Source organism: Gouania willdenowi, chromosome 5 (genome assembly GCF_900634775.1).
Source record: "Gouania willdenowi chromosome 5, fGouWil2.1, whole genome shotgun sequence".
NCBI classification, from domain to species: domain Eukaryota; kingdom Metazoa; phylum Chordata; class Actinopteri; order Blenniiformes; family Gobiesocidae; genus Gouania; species Gouania willdenowi.
Window position 1 is genome coordinate 27833632 of NC_041048.1, and position 20340 is coordinate 27853971.

Consider the following 20340-nt stretch of genomic DNA (forward strand, 5'->3'; position numbering starts at 1 on the left):
GTCCAGGTTGATCCAAATTGTTCACATTTGAGAGGATGGCATGTGACTAATTTGGCAATTCTTACATCATTTTTACATTTACACAATGACATCGGTAACTTTATTAGTAAAGAGCACAGCTTTACATTTTGTGTATTTTTTCATTAATTTTTAGTTTTGGGAGGCTGCTTTTGTCAGAAATAACATTTCGCTGTCTCTGCTTTTTTTTTTTTTTACTTGTCTGCACATGCTGTCAAAGGTCAACACCACAGGAAGTGCAATCATTATGAGACAGCAATGCATATTTTGTTATTGCAATAAAATACATTGATTTATTTTATTGCTTAATTGTGACCATCACCAGCCCTCCCTAAGGAAGGGTAAGAAATCTTTTATTATAGGGAGGATATAAAAAAGGAGAGCAGTGTTACACCTAAGTGGAGGGGGAGGGGGAAGGGGAAGGGAAAGGGAGCAGGGAGGAGAGACTGTTTTGCAGTGAGGGTGAGATGTGAGGTTGTAGAATATATTGTGCTTATTATGTTGTGTAATCCAGCCAGTATAGTGACAAGTGTGAAGCTTAGCTATAATGGTGGTGGCTGTGAACAGGGGGAATGAGTGAATGGTAGTACCTAAAGCAGGTATTTGGGATTAACGTGTCTAAGGTTAAGCCCAGTATGAGTTTTATCCCACATCCCAAGGCGTGCCAGTGCATCGTATACCAGTATATGTGCAAAAAAAAAAACGCTACTGCAAGCCCAGGAACTGCCCTGGGCCCGCAGATGCAGCCAGGCCAGCAGAAAGAGCGGAGGCCAGGGAGCCCCAGGCACCCCCCCCCCCCGCGGCCGAGCAACCCCCCAGATGCCCCCAAGATCCCAGGCCGAGAGGCAGCCACCGCCCCCCACACACACATCCGAGGAAGCCCCAAGCAGCCGAGCACCCAGCGCATCCCCCCACCGACCCCAACCCCCAACCCCAAAGCCCCCCGCCAGCATCCAGCCCCCCCCCCACCCACCCACACCCAAGCACCCAACCCCCCGAGGGAAGGGCCCAGAGAGCCTCCCGCCCGAGACCCCAGCAGAGGAGCCAAGGCCCCCGCCCAGCAGACGGCCAGAGCCGCGCGGAACGGGCAGCCGGCGGTGGGCCCAGAGCCAGCAGGGTCCGGAACAGAAGCAGCACCGAGAGCAGCGCCCCCAGGGATGACAACCACGCCCATAGTCGCCGAGGGCACCAAGGGGATGCTGCAAGCCGCCCCGCCGGCCCCCAGGTGCACCGACCAGGCACCCCAGAGCGCGCCAGATCGCCTTTCCTTGATGCCGCCCGCGCGATGCGCCCCAGACGCCCCCCCCCCCACCAAAGGGCCCAGCAACACTCCTCCACATCCCCCAGAGACCCACCGCCCCGCCACGCCCGACCGCACCCCCCGATCCCCACACGGTAGCCCAGCCATCAACAGACGGGCCGGGCCCCCACCCGACAGGCCCAGCTGTGTGAATTTACCTGTTATGGTGCCTCTCCATTCCCCAATGGAGAGGCACTTCCCTATCCCCTGAGTGAATGTATGTGTTTAGTGAATGTATGAAGTGCTATTAAAAAAGGGTGGATGGAGGGGAGCGGTGCTCCCCATCCAGCCTATGTGTATATATGTGTATGTGGTGCAACAGCTCCGGAGGGTGGAAGTGGTGGTCCCACCCTCCGGGGGGTGGTGTGTTGAGGTGTAATTAAAATTGGAGGGATTAGTAGGGCAGCCAGAGGTGGGAGTGCCGCCCCTGCGCCACTACTTAGTAGCGCAGGCGGCGGCCCCCTCCACCCCCAGCCCCACCATCCAGCCCCCCAAGGGTTGGGTATGTGAGTGTGGTGCAACAAGTGGGTGAGCCAGACCAGCTGGGAGTGAGTGATGTGAAGTGTCCATGTAGGAGGCATGTCTGGTAGGGGCCCAGCCCGTCCGCACGGCGGGCGGGCCACCGGAGAGGGCAGACGGGCACACGGCACCGCAGGCCCCAGAGACGCGCCGAGCAGCACAACCGGAGACCCCCCGCGGCAGCCATACGGAGCACGGCGGGACCCCCCTCCCAGGCGGAGCCAGGCACCAGCCACATCCCCCAGCAGTCCAGGAGGCGACCCCCCAGAGCGGCCCGCCCCGCCAAAGCAGGCGGCGACCGCGCAGGAGAGAGGCCAGCTCCCACACCAGGGCCAGCACAGGCCCGCACGACACCACGACATAGCACCCTCCACAGGTGAGCGGCCCCGGCCCCCCCGACGAGAGAGGACGCCACCAACCACCCAAGCAGGGCCACCCTGCCAGCCACGGACCGATAGGTATGTGAACCCATGCTCCCCCAGCCATGCACCGCAACCCCACATCAATGTCGCCAGCAGAGCCCCCCCCCCACCCACGGAGACCACCCCCAACGAACCCCATCACCCCAGGCCCCCAGACGAGCGAACCCCCGAGCCACCCACCCAGCGCAGCAATGCCCGCCCCCCAAGCGAAGGCCACAGCCCCCCCACCAGCACCCCGGGCCGACAGGAGCCCCCCACGCCAAACCCAACGAGAGAGCCGGCGCCGAGCGAAGGCGGAGGAGGGGGGGAGGACGAGACAGGGGGACAGAGAGCAAGAGGAAAGAGTGGCAGAGAGACACGCAGGCCCCCGGCACCAAGGGCCACCCAGATGTACACGAAGGGGGCAGGAGAGCAACACCAAACCGCCCAGGGACCACAAGAACACCCGAAAGGGACGCACGCCCCCACAGAGGCACCCAAAACACCCCAGCAACCCACTCAAGCCACCCAGGTCAAGGCCACCCCACAAGCCCATGGAGGTCCAGGACTACAGTTAGATCAGTGTGTTAGTAAAGAGTGGTGCTGGCAGTTGCTTGCAGGCTAGATCATCAGGCTAAAAATGAAAAATCAAGATTCAATGCAATTAGAAAAGGAGTCCAACGCTCCTCAAAGCAGGTTATTTTATTTTTTCTGAGAGCAGACATCTTTTCCATGGAAATAAATTCTATGAGGAGATTTCGCCATTGGTTTATGTTTAAGGATTTTTTATCTTTCCAATTCACTATTATTGTTTTTTTTTTTTGCTATGGCAAGTGCCGCATGGATTGTGATTGGTTGGCTGGAATATCAAGCATAGTCAGGTCTCCTAACAGATTGGAGATAGAGGAATCCTGTAGTCCAAAATGGAGGACAGTTTTTCAGTGATTAGAAAGTACCTTTACTGTGTACTTTTTGAGTAATCCTCTGTCAAAATAATACACAGATCACAAAATCTGGATTTTTCACCCAACTTTGACGTAGAATAAAAAGATAATTTTCCATTAAGTAGTTCATGATTCATATTTTGATTAACTTAGCACTTCAAAGACTACTTGCATGAATAATACTGAGTACTTTTACTGTGCACTTTTTGAGTAATCCTCTGTCAGAAGTGCTAAGCCCTCTGGGCTTTGCGACCCCACTCCTGGTACCATCAGCCAGCTCAATGCACTGCGTCCCGGCTTGGAAAGTTTCGTCGAACTTCCTGAACTTTGTGATGTGTGTGATAATGTGTGACGTTGCACCCGCATCCACCATTAGTCAGTCTGTTAATTGATTGATGAATTTATTAAGTGATTAGTTAAGTAATTAATTGAGCATATAAGGAATTCATTTATTGATTATTTACAGAAATATTATTACCATTTTAATTCTGATCACATTGAAGCCTTAGAAGATTGAGGCAATGACATTTCATCTGTGTGTATAATTGGTCCAACATAAAAATAAACACAGGAGCTGGAGTTTCTGATGTGGAATTTCGAAATAAAAGCCCACTTCATAGTCAAATATTATTATCGTTCCCACAGGTTCAGATCCACATTAAGGTGAAAGTCCCTGTTTTGACAAACTAACTTCAGTTCAGACTGATAATACTCCACCTCACAGTTACAGTCAGAAAATTTCAGGCAAGTCAGATGTGGATTTTAAAATTATTGCCCTCTAAAATGTGACATTTTGCTAATATTTCACTTTAATAAAAATAAAAAAAATAAAAAACTTTGTGATTCTACAGACTAATTTCACTTCAGACTAATATTAAAAAATCTGAGCAAGTAACTCAGATTCGTCTAACAAGTTTCAAAATAGAATGCCACACAAGATTAAAACATGGGACCAAGTAAATGTGATTTTGGATTACATTACATTTAAAGAAAATGCCCAGTTATTACAGTCTCATTCCACTTCAGGGTTGTAATACACAACCTCGTGATGTGACCCTATAAGTTTCAAGTCATTCTGATGCGTAGTTTCAGAATAAAAGCATGTCAAAGTTTCAAATATAAGACTTCATACATATGACTGAATTCATTTTTTTTTTTTTAAACGCCCAGTTATTACAGTCTCATTCCACTTCAGGATTGTAGTACATGACCCCATAGTGTGACCCAATAAGTTTCAAGTCATTCTGATGTGTAGTTTCAGAATAAAAGCCCACCAAAGTTTTAAATATGACTTATTACTACTGAAATAATCAATAATTTCAAAGTCTTATGTAATAAGTCATATTTGAAACTTGACATGCTTTTATTTTGAAACTACACATCAGAATGACTTGAAACTTATAGGGTCACACTATGGGGTTGTGTACTACAACCCTGAAGTGGAATGAGACTGTAATAACTGGGTGTTTTCTTTAAAAATGAATTCAAAATCATATGTAATAAGTCTTTTTTTTTTTTTTTTTTTTAATTTTGGTGGGCTTTTATTTTGAAACTACACATCAGAATGTTTTGAAACTTATAGGGTCACACTATGGGGTTGTGTACTACAACCCTGAAGTGGAATGAGACTGTAATAACTGGGCATTTAAAAAAAAAAAAAAAAAAATGAATCCAAAGTCATATGTAATAAGTGTCTTATTTGAAACTTTGGTGAGCTTTTATTTTGAAACTATACATCAGAACTTGCTAGAATTATCTTAGCCATTTTGTTCATTTTTACGTTGGATTATTTATTCACACAGATAAAATGTCATGGCCTTCATCTTCTAAGGCTTCAATGTGATCAGAATTAGGATGGTAAAATAATTAATTATTCAATGATCAATTATTTTACTCCTTAGATGTTAAATTTATTAGTAACTCAGCCATGACCAAACATTTCCACAATGGGCCGATGTGACTGTAGGTTTTCTTTTCAATCAAGTAGCAGCACATCAGACTTGTAAAGGGTTCTTAGGACGGTGCTTTTATTTTGAAGTCCGTCCTCAGGCTGCATTACCGTACTGTCTACAATAAACAGGCACCGCAAATTGGCTGGCGGCTAGAATGACCGAGGATTTCTGAGTGGAGGCTGGCTTGACCGCAGTGTTATCCCGCTGCTGCTGCTGCTTCGTTCTACACACTGCATTATTGTGTGTGTGTGCGTGTGTGTGGTACTTTTACAGTGATAACACACACGAAAAAAAAAAAAAAAAAAAAATGCTGTGACGTCAGAAAATATTTTTATCCAAGGTATAGAGCTTATTTTATTCTTCATTGTTAAAGACAGTTTGTTTGTGTTTTAACTCAAATGTGACTAAGATCCATAACAGAATCATCTAAACCTTACCTGGCACTAGATGTCGCCAGAAGATTTGCTGGCATTGCATTAAATGTCTGTGGCAATCCATCCATAGATTAATTCTCCTGTATTCATAACTATGGATGATGGGACGCCGATTGTAAAGTTGCACATGCTAAAATAAACTTTCCCCTAAACAGCAAATTTTCACAACATTTAGCATCAAACCAGGTTTAAAGGACGTTTGTGATTTTTTTTAAAGTTACTTTTGGCCAGATTTACAGCAATGTTTGTGAAATTTGTGATATTGACTTTTCTTGAAAAATATAATGTTAAATCTAAATATTAAATGTTAAATCTAATTGTCACAGATGATATGCAAATTCACCAAAAGTACCAAAATAAAAACTAATTGACGCGAACGAGTGCTATCTTCGGTCTATTCAGACAGAGTGATTGCTCTCCATATTTAGATTTAACATTTGATGTTTAGATTTACCTTTTTGATTGAGATTTAACATTTGGATTTACATTTAGATTTAGATGTAACATTTCATATTTAGATTTAGATGTAACATTTCATATTTAGATTTAGATGTAACATTTCATATTTAGATTTAGATGTAACATTTCATATTTAGATTTAGATGTAACATTTCATATTTAGATTTAACATTTAGATTTAATATTTAACAGTTAGATTTAGATTTAACATTGAATTTTTTTGACGAGATAAGTAAATATCACACATTTTTCAAACATTGCTGTAAAAACATGTTTTTTAAATGTGGTTTGTTGCTAAATGTTGCAAAAAGTTGCCGTTTATTTTAGAATGTGCAACTTTACAATTGCCACCCCATACTGGTACATATGGTTCTCAACTAATATTGATGTGGATTTTCTTACAGTGAACATGTAGAAGCCTTTTGTTTATAATATCGGCAAACTTCTTTTTATTTTTTTTCTTCCCTTTTCTGATTTAACTTTTTAGCAGTTTACAGAACCTTGTTTTATTTCAAAATAAAACTAATCAATTTCATGTGACAGACATGGCCACGAGGACACAGAATGGATTTGATCACATTGACTGATTCAAATCTTACTTGTAATTATAGGAATATGAAATAATAAATGTTCAGATTTTGACTAAGTAATGTAAACGAACATGTAGTTAAATCCATTTCCTGTCATTATTGTGTTTTTCCCAACCCCCACACCGACTGCGTTGCTTTTATTAAAACAGTTGTATAATATAAGTGTTACAATGTTATACTTTTAATCAACTGGTTGTATATGTTTTATAAAGAGTGTACACCGAGTTTAAATGAGCCATGGAGGATTTGTGATCATTTTCTAATTATCTTTATTCATCTGAACAATATCCACTGTTATCCAGAAAGTGTATTATTAGTAAATAGTATATAGTCGTTTTAAAAATGTAAATCCTTGTTTTAATCAGAAATAAAATGGATTAAAAGTGACAAATAAAATGTTGGAAAAAGTGGTGAAATTGGGTTTTATAAGCCACAGAAATTAGTTAAAAACGGACAGAAAAAGTGGTTTTAAGGGTTCCATAGTGTTCAGCACATGGTACATAATGTCAAAAATAGAAGTACATAAATAAGTCTTTATTGTCTTTTTTGTTTCTTTGCAAATTTACATTAAAAATAATGTTCTCAAAATTATGACTTTATTTCTTATAATTAATACTTTATTTGCCATAATTATGACTTTATTCCTCATAATTATGTCTTTTTATTCTTATGACTTACTTTCTCATAATTATGACTTACTTTTTCATAATTATGACTTACTTTCTCATAATTAAAACTTTGTTAATCATAATTAAAACTTTGTTAATCATAATTAAAACTTTCATAATCATAATTAAACTTTCTTTCTCATAATTATTATTTTCTATATTGTAAATATGACTATTTCTTATTATAACTTTCTATCTCATAATTATAACTTTCTATCTCATAATTTTGACTTTCTATCTCATAATTTTGACTTTCTTGGTCAATTAGTTAAAAGTTGCAAATTAGAGTGGGCAAAAACGTACAGAAAAGCGGTTTAAAGGGTTCAAAATCGATATTGGAACAATTAGTTTAAACTGGCAAATAATGGGCATTACAAATCATGAATGTGGTCATATTGGAAACAAATATGCAGGACATATGGTAAAAAAATAAAAAAAAAAAAAAAAGAAAGAGAGAGAGAGAGAGAGAGAGAGAGAGAGAAATTGAAAATAATGGGATAATGGGTCACCATATGTGACATTAGGCGGGAAAGAGGTAGAAAGTGTTTATATTTATATTTAAGTGCGGAAAATGTCTTCAAAGTGCAGAAAATGTGCTGAAAAGGCATTGGAATTTGATGGAGAGTGGCAGAAATGTAGAAAAAAAAAAGTAAAAACGGTAACAATATGACAAGAAAAGGGGATGGAGTGGCAGAAAAATGGTTTAAAAAAAAGAGGCAAAAATGGGCTCAAAATGTAAAAAAAATATTTGTAGTTTGTTGAATACACCTGTCGACCCCCTCCCAGTGTTTTGTGACCCCAAGCTTGAAAACCCCTGGCCAAGGACGGCGCTGGTCACTCACAAGAACAACAACTTTCAGGTAGGGTATTAAATAAAAATCACCATGGCGAGTCATAATTATGAGTTAGTAAAGTCATAATTATGAGAAAGAAAGGCCTAATTATTAGATACAAACTGAGCATTTGCTGCAGTCTACTGACACTGACTGGTACCATTCTTAATTACACTTTGAATAATTATTCATTCAAAACAAATTTTGGCTGTTTACTGACTTCTTGGAATTCAGTGGTACATAATGTAAAAAATAGAAGTATATAAAGAAGTCTTTATTGCAAAATGATTCTGTCACATTTTTTGTTTGTTTCTTTGCAAAGTAAAGTTACATTAAAAATAATGTTCTCATAATTATGAATTTCTTTGTCGTCATTACGACTTTATTTTTCATAATTATGACTTTCTTTGCCATAATTATGACTTTCTTCCTCATAATGACTTTGTTTCTCAAAATTGCGACTTAATTTCTCATAATTGTAACTTTATATCTATGTCGAGAGGGACATAAACGTATACTCTGTTGATATTTCCAACCTAACGGCGTTTGTAATGTTATTCCAGAGAATGTTTATAGTGTTTTAATCATTAATATTACACATATTCGGACTCGGGAAGTTGTCCAAAGTTTTCCGCCGATCCGAGCACTTTTAAAAACCGATGAGAGCAGCAGCGAATGAAAGCACCGACTACCTGGGTCTCCAGCCGGCGGATTCGGACACGAGCCGGGAATGATGCACGTATCCGTGCCATACCTGTCAAGTATCCCGTTTTAGCAGAGAAACGCCGTCACGAGCCTCACAAGAACTTCCACCTGAAATGGCCTGGGTGGCAGATTATTGCTGACAGCTGCAACAAACCTCAGAAAAGAGATGATGAATGAATGAAGACATTCCGGCGAAAAAAAAAAAACAAAGAACTTGTGTAAATATGTTGTAAAATGTGACAGAGAGTTGGGACACAGTTACATGTTCTGTTAGATTAATAACTGAGATTTTAACGTCTACCACAGCGGAAGGAACGACGTAAATCAGCCTGAAAAATCAGCCAATCACAAGCACCACAAATATACAATGCTTTCAAAAAGTGTTAAAAGATGTAAAGTCTTCAACAAATGTGTCTAATAAGTCATTAGTGAATACCAGAAAACCACGAGTGAGCATGAGAAATTAAAATAAAATATATAATGAAAATAAAATGTTAATGTCTAACATAAAGACAAGCAATGTTAAATTAACAGTAAATATACAGTGTGTTGACTTGTATATAAACTGTAAGTATATTATATCAACACATGTGCTTCATATACACATTTATGTTTTTATTTAGGCTGTTTTATAATTTAGGAATTAGAGCTGGGCGATATATCGAGATTCAAGATGTATCGAGTTTTCTATTTTGGCGATATAGAAAACTATATTATTTCATATATATATATAAATAGATAGATAGCTTATTATGTATCAAAATAGTAGTTTTAGGAGTCGCTGCTTTTACTTCTCAGAACAACATGTAAAGCTCAGTTAGATGGTTTTCTGAATGCACATATTGTGCAGCTGTTTGTTAATAAATGTCCCTGTGTAGCATTTTGCATCGGCAAATTTAACCCAGAATTGTTTTTCTGGTCAGACCTCATTTAATAAAATTATCTAGATTTATATCATATATCACCATATTGAGAAAATATATTGAGATATGAGTTTTGGTCCATATCGCCCAGCGCTAGTAGGAATGTTCACAGCATTTCACTGTTAATAAAGGTCGACCTACCAGATTCTCATCACATAATTGTATTTAGTAAGTGGTTGACAAGTGGCTATTTTAGATTTCTTGTACACCTATCTTAAAATATAAGGGATACTGGAGCTTGGTTGGGCGGGTGGGAAGCCAGAAAAGTGGGCGCCAGAAAATTTCCCTTATATCTGAGCACTTTTGTAAAATCGATGTGAGAAACAGTGTCAAAGCGTTGCTGGGTTCTTTTTTCTGACTTGTGTAATTGTTTTAACTGTAAAGTGTCTTAGAGTTTTTCAAAAGCGCCTATAAATAAAATGTATTATTATTATTTATGGGACAAGAGAGATTCCCGAGTGTGAAAAGGACAGTATGAGTTCTCACTTTGAAATTGTAAATTTACGAGGTACACCGTTCACAAACCAGGTCGATTATTATTTTTATTAAGCTATTATTAGGGGACCAAGCCCGCGGGGCCAGGGAACCGCGTATGTAAGCATACGCGGTTCCTAGGACCAGCGGTGCTAGGAACCCTATTGTAATCGTAAGCATTTTTATTATTATTATTATATTTATTTTTATTATGTTTCCTTGGGTAAAAGTGATGATGCAGGCTAAACCGTGCAAGGTAGGGCGGTGCCCTTTGGTGGTTGGGTCCAAAACCCCCAGGGGACCTTGGACACAAAAAGTCTGCTAGCAGGTGGCGCTATAACAAAGGTCAACGCATTTGGCCAATAACTCCCACACCGTTTGTTGCAAATTTAAAACCTTCATATCCACAGATTTCTTGAATAGCACCAAATCACCTGGGCTAGGCCACGCCCATTTCCGCCCAAACTTTTCTCGGAACAAAATCGCAAAAACTGAATAACCTACTTTTTCCAACTCCTCCTTGGGGTTTTGTCCAATCAGCGTGAAATATGGCACGTAGAGTCTTCAGTTGGACGTAATCTCCAGTTAACCCTATGAGTTTGTTCGGGTAAATTATGCGCAAATTATTAACGAGTAAAGTTTTCTAGCTCACTATAAAAATGCAAACTGGCGCATATCTCGGTCAAAATAAATGCTAACACCACCAAATCTGAGATCCTTAGTTGGCATGTCACTGTGAGGGTATGCGCCAAATTTGAATGATTCTCTTTGTAAGTCACCACATATCAAAAACCTACTTTTTCAAATTACTCTTTGGGGTTTTGTCCAATCGGCATGAAACTTGGCACGTAGGGTCTTCATTTGGATCTGATCTAGAGTTTAGCAAAAAAAAATTGTTCGGGCAAAATATGCGCAAAATATTATCGAGTAAAGTTTTCTAGCGAGCTATAAAAACACAAACTGTTGCATATCTTGGTCAAAATAATTGCTAACACCACCAATTCTTAGATCCTTGGTTGCCATGAGACTGTGGGGGTATGAGCCAAATTTAAAAAAATTAGGCATCTAGGGGGCACTGCAATTATGAGAAATTTATATCTCCTAAATGGCACAACCGATTTGTATCAAATTTGGTGGGTATGACCTTGGGTCGCACTTGGGACTGAATCTCAAAGTGAATCGCAATTGGTTAAAGTGGGCGTGGCTTATTACTACATAACATATAAATAAACAAACCAGTAAACAAAGTATTATGTTGAGGGATGTGAAATTTACAGGGTAACCATAGAAGAGCACACAGATCACCCATACCAAAAAGTGCACCACTAGGTGGCGCTAAAATGGGTGCAAACGCATTTTGGCCTGTAACTTTCACACTTTAAATCACCATCCATCTTCTCCCGCTTAGCCGTTTCCGGGTCGCGGGGGCAGCATCCTCAGTAGGGAGGCCACTTCCTCCAGCTCTTCCGAGGGGACCCCGAGACGGTCCCAGGCAAGCTGAGAGACAGTCTCTCCAGCGTGTCCTGGGTCTTCCCCGGGGCCTCCTTCCGGAGGGACGTGCCCTGAATGTCTCACTAGGGAGGCGTTCAGGGGGCATCCTAATTAGGTGCCCGAGCCACCTCATCTGGCTCTTCTCGATGCGGAGGAGCAGCGACTCTACTTTGAGCCCCTCCCGAATGACTGAGCTTCTCACCCTATCTCTAAGGGAGAGCCCAGCCACCCTACGGAGGAAACTCATTTCGGCCGCTTGTACCCGTGATCTTGTTCTTTCGGTCATGACCCAAAGTTCATGACCATAGGTGAGGGTTGGAATGTAGACCGACCTGTAAATCGAGAGCTTCGCTTTTTGGCTCAGCTCCCTTTTTACAATGACGGACCGGTGCAGACTCCGCATCACTGCAGACGCCGCACCAATCCGCCTGTTGATCTCTCGCTCCATCCTTCCCTCACTCGTGAACAAGACCCCGAGGTACTTGAACTCCTCCACCTGGGGCAGAACCTCATCTCCAACCCGGAGAAGGCACTCCACCTTTTTCCCGGTCGAGAACCATGGACTCGGATTTGGAGGTGCTGATTCTCATTCCGGCCGCGAACCGATCCAGTGACAGTTGAAGGTCACGGTTCGTTGGAGTCAACAGGACCACATCATCTGCAAAAAGCAGTGATGCAATACTGAGGCCCCCGAACCGGACCCCCTCAACGCCCTGACTGCGCCTAGAAATTCTGTCCATAAAAGTTATGAACAGAATCGGTGACAAAGGGCAGCCTTGGCGGAGTCCAACCCTCACCGGAAACGATTTCGACTTACTGCCAGCAATGCGGACCAGACTCTGACTCCGGTCATACAGGGAACGAACAGCTCCTATCAGGAGGTTCGATACCCCATACTACCGGAGGACCCCCCACAGGAATCCCCGAGGGACACGGTCAAATGCCTTTTCCAGGTCCACAAAACACATGTGGACTGGTTGGGCAAATTCCCATGACCCCTCAAGGACCCTGCTGAGGGTGTAGAGCTGGTCCACAGTTCCACGGCCAGGATGAAAACCACATCGCTCCTCCTGAATCCGAGGTTCAACTATCCGGCGGACCCTCCTCTCCAGTCCCCTGTATAGACCTTACCAGGGAGGCTGAGTGTGATCCCTCTATAATTGGAACACACCCTTCTTAAAAAGGGGGACCACCACCTCGGTCTGCCAATCCAGAGGCACTGCCCCCGATGTCCACGCGATGTTGCCGAGTCGTGTCAGCCATGACAGCCCCAAAACATCCAGGGCCTTGAGGAACTCCGGGTGGATCTCATCCACCCCCAGAGCCCTGCCACCGAGGAGCTTTTTAACCACCTCGGCAACCTCAGCCCCAGAGATAGGAGAGCCCAATCTCGGGTCCCTGGGCCCTGCTTCCTGATTGGAAGGCGTGTCAGTGGGAATGAGGAGGTCTTCGAAGTATTCCCCCCACCGATCCACAACGTCTCGAGTCGAGGTCAGCAGCGCACCATCCGCACCATACATAGTGTTGATGGTGCACTGCTTCCCCCTCCTGAGACGCCGGATGGTGGTCCAGAATCTCTTCGAAGCCGTCCGGAAGTAGTTCTCCATGGCCTCACCAAACTCCTCCCATGTCCGGGCTTTTGCCTCGGCGACCGCCGTGGCTGCACTCCGCGTGGCCCGTCGGTACCCGTCTGCTGCTTCCGGAGCCCCACAGGCCAAAAAGGCCCGGTAGGACTCCTTCTTCAGCTTGACGGCCTCCCTCACCCCCGGTGTCCCCCAACGGGTTTGGGTATTGCCGCCACGACAGGCATCGACTACCTTGCGGCCACAGCACCGATCAGCCGCCTCAGCAACAAAGGCACGAAACTTGTCCCACTCGGACTCAATGTCCCCCGCCTCCTCCGAGACATGGTTGAAGTTTTCCCGGAGGTGGGAGTTGAAGCTCCTTCTGACGGGAGACTCTGCCAGGCATTCCCAGCAGACCCTCACTATATGTTTGGGTCTGCCAGGTCTAACCGGCATCCTCCCCCGCCATCGAAGCCAACTCACCACCAGGTCGTGATCAGTTGACAGCTCTCTTTACCCGAGTGTCCAAGACATGTGGCCGCAAGTCCGATGACACGACTACGAAGTCGATCATCGAACTGTGGCCTAGGGTGTCCTGGTGCCAAGTGCACATATGGACACCCTTATGCTTGAACATGGTGTTTGTTATGGACAATCTGTGACGAGCACAGAAGTCCAACAACAAAACACCGCTCGGGTTCCGATCAGGGGAGCCGTTCCTCCCAATCACGCCCCTCCAGGTCTCACTGTCGCTGCCAACGTGAGCGTTGAAGTCCCCCAGCAGAACGAGGGAATCCCCAGAAGGAGCACTCTCCAGTACTCCCTCTAAGGCATCCAAGAAGGGTGGATACTCCGAGCTGCTGTTTGGCCCATAGGCACAAACAACAGTCATGATCCGTCCCCCCACCCGAAGGTGGAGGGAGGCTACCCTCTCGTCTACCGGGGTAAACTCCAACGTTCAGGCACTAAGTCGGGGGGCAAGAAGTATAGCCACCCCGGCCCGGCGCCCCTCACCATTGGCGACTCCAGAGTAGAAGAGAGTCCAACCCCTGTCGAGAAGGCTGGTTCTAGAGCCCTTGTTATGAGTCGAGGTGAGACAGACTATATCTAGTCCGAACTTCTCCACCTCGCACACAAGCTCAGGCTCCTTCCCCGCCAGAGAGGTGACATTCCACGTCCCTAACGGTAGCTTCTGTAGCCGGGGATCAGATCGACAAGGCCCCCGCCCTGGACGACTGCCCGATCCACATTGCACCGGCCTCATATGATTCCTCCTGCGGGTGGTGGGCCTACGGGAGGGCGGGCCCACGTCATCCTTTCGGGCTCTGCCCGGCCGGGGCCCGTGGGCAAAGCCCCGGCCACTTGGCGCTCGCACTCGAGCCCCAACCCCGGGGCTGGCTCCAAGGTGGGGCCCCGGTAGCGCCAATCCGGGCGACGTGAACTGCCTTTGTTGTTTCATGTACATATATGGCTATTGAACCGCTCTTAGTCGGACCCGTCACCTGGGACCTGTTTGCCTTGGGAGACCCTACCAGGGGCATTAAGCACCCGACAACATAGCTCCCAGGATCATTCGGGTACTCAAACCCCTCCACCACGTTAAGGTGGCGGTTCATGAAGGAGGGCTTTTACATTAAAAAGAAATTGCATTGGCACCACAATAACCTCACAATGAGGCCTACAATTACATATCAGCCTAAAAAAAGTTACCCTCTAAAAATTTAACATTGTTTCATCCATGCAAGTAGCCTAGATTTATAAATTAGAAATGTAAAAACAGTCCTAAATAATACAAGTGTAAACTTTAAATTACATATTTAGTGAAGGCTTGCATATGAAATCATGCCAATGCATAATTAGGCCAATTAAAAGGCCAGGCCAAGTAGGTCTAAATGAGTCAGAGAAAATAAGTGTTAGAATAAAATAATTCAACAATAGACCAAGTGACTGAATATCAAGCAGGAATTAGTAAAACAAAACATTTCTTGAAAAAATAGCCAAATATGACCTTATCTAAAAATATTACATTGGTTCAATAACAGATCGTACATTAACTTTGGCAGTCATCACCAGTAAACTCCACCCACATTTCCACACACATGCCTATGACACTAGTCTACTGTACAGCCTACATCAGTAAACCCCACCCATATCACACAGGATTATGATAAATGGAGATAAGCTTTCTTCAGCTACATATAACTTCCACCAGCTTAGCTCAGCTGCGGCTGAGGCGGGCAGCAGCATCAGAACAACTCAATTAACAGATTTCTTTTATGTGAAATATTTAAAATTAGTCTTTATTCAGATTAGATTTTATGCTTAAGTTTATCGATTTGCGGGTCCATCCTTTGCCATTATCAGTTTTCTGTTTTTTTGCTTCAGTCTAACAAAATATTAAAAAATAAATCACAATTAAAAAATATATATAACAAGTCTGAAACAGGCAGAAGCAAAAATGCTTATATATGCGCATGTTACCTTTTCCAATAATACATACAAAAGAAATGCAAGCATTCAATTACATTTGAGTGGCCTTTTTTTCCAAATCTAGCACTTCTGTAATACTGCAGCATAAAATCCATTGTAAAAACAAAGTATCTAAAAAATGAAGGATGAAGAGCTTAAAGGATGCTGATAATTTTATGTGACATATGTAGACAGTGTCATGGTTGAAGCTATTTTTCAATTGCACAATTAATATGTACATTTAAAACATACAATTTTTTTTTTTTTACAATTGAACAACAGAAGGATATTTTTGATATGTTTTTTGGACGTTACATCCACAACACTTGGACATCTTAGAAAATAACCTCATAAGATTTACCTAAATACATATAGTTACACATAAAAAAAGGAATATTATTGTAATGGGACAAAATTGTCAGGAGAGAGATCAACAATGGATTTTCTTGACTTAGTGCATGAGGAATGTCGTCACATGGAAAAGCTTAAAAGGTCATTATAAGAATAAAAAAAAAAGGTTCAAATCCACCAAATCAATCAATTAATTAAAACATATCTTCTGTACAATCAGTCATTCACAGGAGTCAAATGTCTCCAGCATGACATCAAACATTTGCCTTTGTAAATGGTGAGTTTGTGATCAATGTTCTTGATCAGGGCAGGCTAAGTCTTTAAAGTCATTGTTGTCGTTTGTCTTGTCTGCTGTTCCTTCTGCTCCTGTAAGGGCGACATATTTGCTGTTCCTCCCGGGGGATCATTTTTCAGTTCAGCTTCCTTCGTCTGCTCCATTGTGCCTCACCTCACTGTCTTTGGCCCTGTTAGGAGAAAGCAGTTTTCAGTGTCTGATAGTCATTACATTCGATCATTCACACACAGATGTTTTGTCATATTCTTTTACCAAACTTTAAAGGCAGGGAACCAATTGTCACTTCCTCTGCATCTCATCAGCTTTATTCTCACTGACTGACTCTTCGTTGGCCTTTTTTCGCCCCAGGCTGGTGTGCATCCTCATCTGTGCTCCAACTGCTTGTTCTATTCCTGCACATAAACAACTCAGAAAACACATTCTCATACAGATACTGAACTATGGAACAGTCAGGGACACGTCTGTCATCACTCGTACCAACATGCAGTTTAAAAACGTCATATGTATAGTACAATGACCAATTATAATAACCCCTTGCATTACAAAATAATTCCTTATAAACATGTGCATTAAGTTATACCCTAATGATAAATCTACCAAAAATAGTTTACAAAAAATATGCAACGATAAAAGAGCAACAATTTAAACAAAGCATTATGACAATGCAAGGATTTAAAATAAAATAAAAAACGTAAAATTCCAAAGCCACAGAAATCAGGGATGATTTGTACTAGTACAGTGTCCGTCAGAAGCATGTATTCATGTGGGAGCTTCAGTAGAGTTGTCAATTACGGCAAAATAAGTATGTGTTTGAAAGGTTGGATGTATTAAGAGGTATACATTCTCTGTACTCTGTACTGTTATAAAGGGGTTTATTTGCGGGTGCAAAGTAAAATAGTGTGTGATTTCCCTGGTTTATTTCTATGAGACATGCGCATGAAAAATTTATAAAGTTAGATAAAAAACCCATTGTCAAAGATAAAGTAAGATACAATTAAAAGGAAGATATAAGTTGTACTGACATGGATTATTCTGACTGCTCCTTTTTAATTATTCATGTCATACAAAGATGTATGAGCAGCATTAATGTCACTCAATTTCCTCTCAGGGATCATTGGTTTACTGAATTTGATCAGGTTTATTGCTTACGTTTTGATTAACTTAATTTAAAATAACCTAATTTAAATGATCCTGATGACATATTTCCAGACTGTAATGATTAAACAAAAATAAATGTGCACCACATCACGTGTAAGAAGTGTTTTTTCACCACTAGGGGTCAGAATATTTACAGTATCAGAAGTTATCAATAATCTACGATGTTTCAGACTCTACAATCCCTGGTATTGATGGTCTCGTCCACAACAACAGAACAACTTTATCCACAGATCTTCTGTAGCTCTGATGAGATGTTTAAACGCTCTGTGTAGGTAAAACAAATTAAAGCTGCAGCTGTTCTCACAGAGCAATGCAGCACTACATGAGAAATGGACAGAGCTTCACAGAGAAGTTAAAGTTATGCGGGCATTAGTGTGCTCTGATTTAGGAGTCAGTGATGATTTGCGTAGTTTTTTGCCAGTTAAGATGGGGTTTAGGTGGTGTTTGAAGTGGCCAAGATGGGAGTGGGAAGGACATGTCCGCATAAAAAAAAACATCTTTTTCCTCACAGTAAACCCGATTCTGTCCATTTCCACGTTCAACAGTAGATTCCGTTTTCATTGTTGTATTTCGTGATTCCATTAACGTGAATTTTATAGGGCTCTAGTGTAGTTGTTAGCGCAGTCAGACTTGCTGTACCAAAAAAAAAAAAAGAGACTCGCTGGAGCGCATACAAGCTTGTTTCCTGTAACCATCTCTGATTGGCCAGCAGCCCAGGAAGGTGATTGTCGGCAATTCTGATTGGTGAACATATATATCACTCAAATGATGGAGACGGAAGAAAAAACCTCCAGCATCTGAGGTTATGTTATCACAGGAGTGAAAACCTTAATATCAATGCGATTAAGGTTAATCGTTCAGCCTTACACTACCATATAGAAGAGACAGAAAACTGGTGGGTTTTACGCCCAAGGTGTCCCTCTCCATTTATCCAGGCTTGGGACTGGCACAAAGGAACAAACCAAGTGAGTCCCTTTGTGGCTGGATTCCCACCACCCCACCATGTTAGAGGTTAGTTCATGCCTTTCATGTCCCGTTCAATCAAACCCGTGTTGATTTCAAAATAAAATCTTGGTTATTTGGGTTTTGGAGGTGGATTTCCAGAGAAGGGTTCAGGGTTTGTTGAACAGACTTCATTCTTCCCAGTCCTGTGCGGGCATTGCCTATCTCTTTTCATACACCTTTTATTTTTTTGTTTTAATCCATGTTTTTGTTATTTGGGTTTTGAAGGTGGATTTCAACCACCTTTATTTTTCATTTAATCCTCTAGGGCTCCTCGTGTCTAGATGTATTAGTTGTTAGTGGGTTAGTTCTTAGTAGTAGTAATAGTACGTAGTATCAGTGTGCGTGCAGCTCAGACGCCCCTTCCCCATTTCATGTCCTGTTCGGTCTAACTGTGTTGATTTAAAAATGAAATCTAAATAATACGTTTTGAAACGATCACTAAAAGAGTCAAAAATAATGGATGCACACCCTTGGATTATGTGTCGTCTGAGGGTTAAGAGAGTTGCTAGCGAGGATCAGAGGTGGGAGCCTGTCTGGGCTTCAACACAACTGGGTCTGTGTGGACTTCCAGCAGTTTACAGTTGCACCCCCCTCCTGAGAGAGTGAGCATGAGACCTGTTTCTACCTTCAGAGATTAATGTTGCAGGCCCTACTTAAAATGCATACAAAGACAATAATGGTAACTGTAGTATGTTGACATTAATTGGTTATCGACAGTTGTGGGATCTATGTCTTTACTGTAAATATGATCAATTATTGTCCCATATTCTGTTGTAGGAGAAGTAACTATTTGACTGTAACCATGTTGTATCATCAAGTTCTCCATTGACTGTGAAACAACTGCATTATCATTGAAATCACCCATGAATATTTTGCCTACTGATAACACATTAAAGTGATTGACAACAGCACTAAGGGGTTTTTTTTTTTTTTTTAAATAGGGCAATTTTGTATGATGGTGGTCTGTACAGCACTATGTAATTATGGTTCATAGGCTGAACATTAAACATTATTGCTTCCAAGTCAATACATGGCAAACTGATAATGTTACAAATCATGTGGTTTTTGTGATAAAACCCAACACCACAATGTTGTTCCTTTTGTAAAGCAGAAAATGTTTTCAGGTCATTATAGGATTGGGATCTAGCTTTACAGTGAAATGTCCATCCTGCCATAGCAATGTTACTGAGTGATATGTTGTGTTGTAGCCATGTTTCTGTGAGACAGAGCAAATCAGCATCTAACATCCTGCAATCTTGTTTTAAGTCTGCTATGTGTGCTTCTAAGCCTTGAATATTAAGTAAGCAAACTTTGAGAGAAGCATCTGATCTTGTTAATGGAGTCTCAATGTATTTTCTCATTCCCTCCAAATTCTCATCTAGATCACTTTTTGCGTAAATAGCAGTGGCTTTAAAATCCTGAATGATCAGATTTTCTATGGATGTAATACGGCTTAAAGCTACATAAGCTTGGCCAGCAGAGAAAATCTTTTTAAATGACACCACTGCTTTGTCTAAAGGTAAGCCCTGCACCTTATGTATTGTGCAGGGCCACGCTAGACGCAAAGGAAACTGACGTCTAACTCCACCTCTGTTGGTTACTTTGTCTTCATCAAGCCCAACTGGTCTGGCATTTTGAAGACCAGGCACTATACATGGGAACTTCTTAATTAACTGCCTATCCTTTCATCATCAAATTTCTCATAAATACATTTTGGGAGTTTGGTATTTTCATCAAATTTTACAAGATTAACAGTGCCAAGTACTCCATTAACAAGACCATCTGA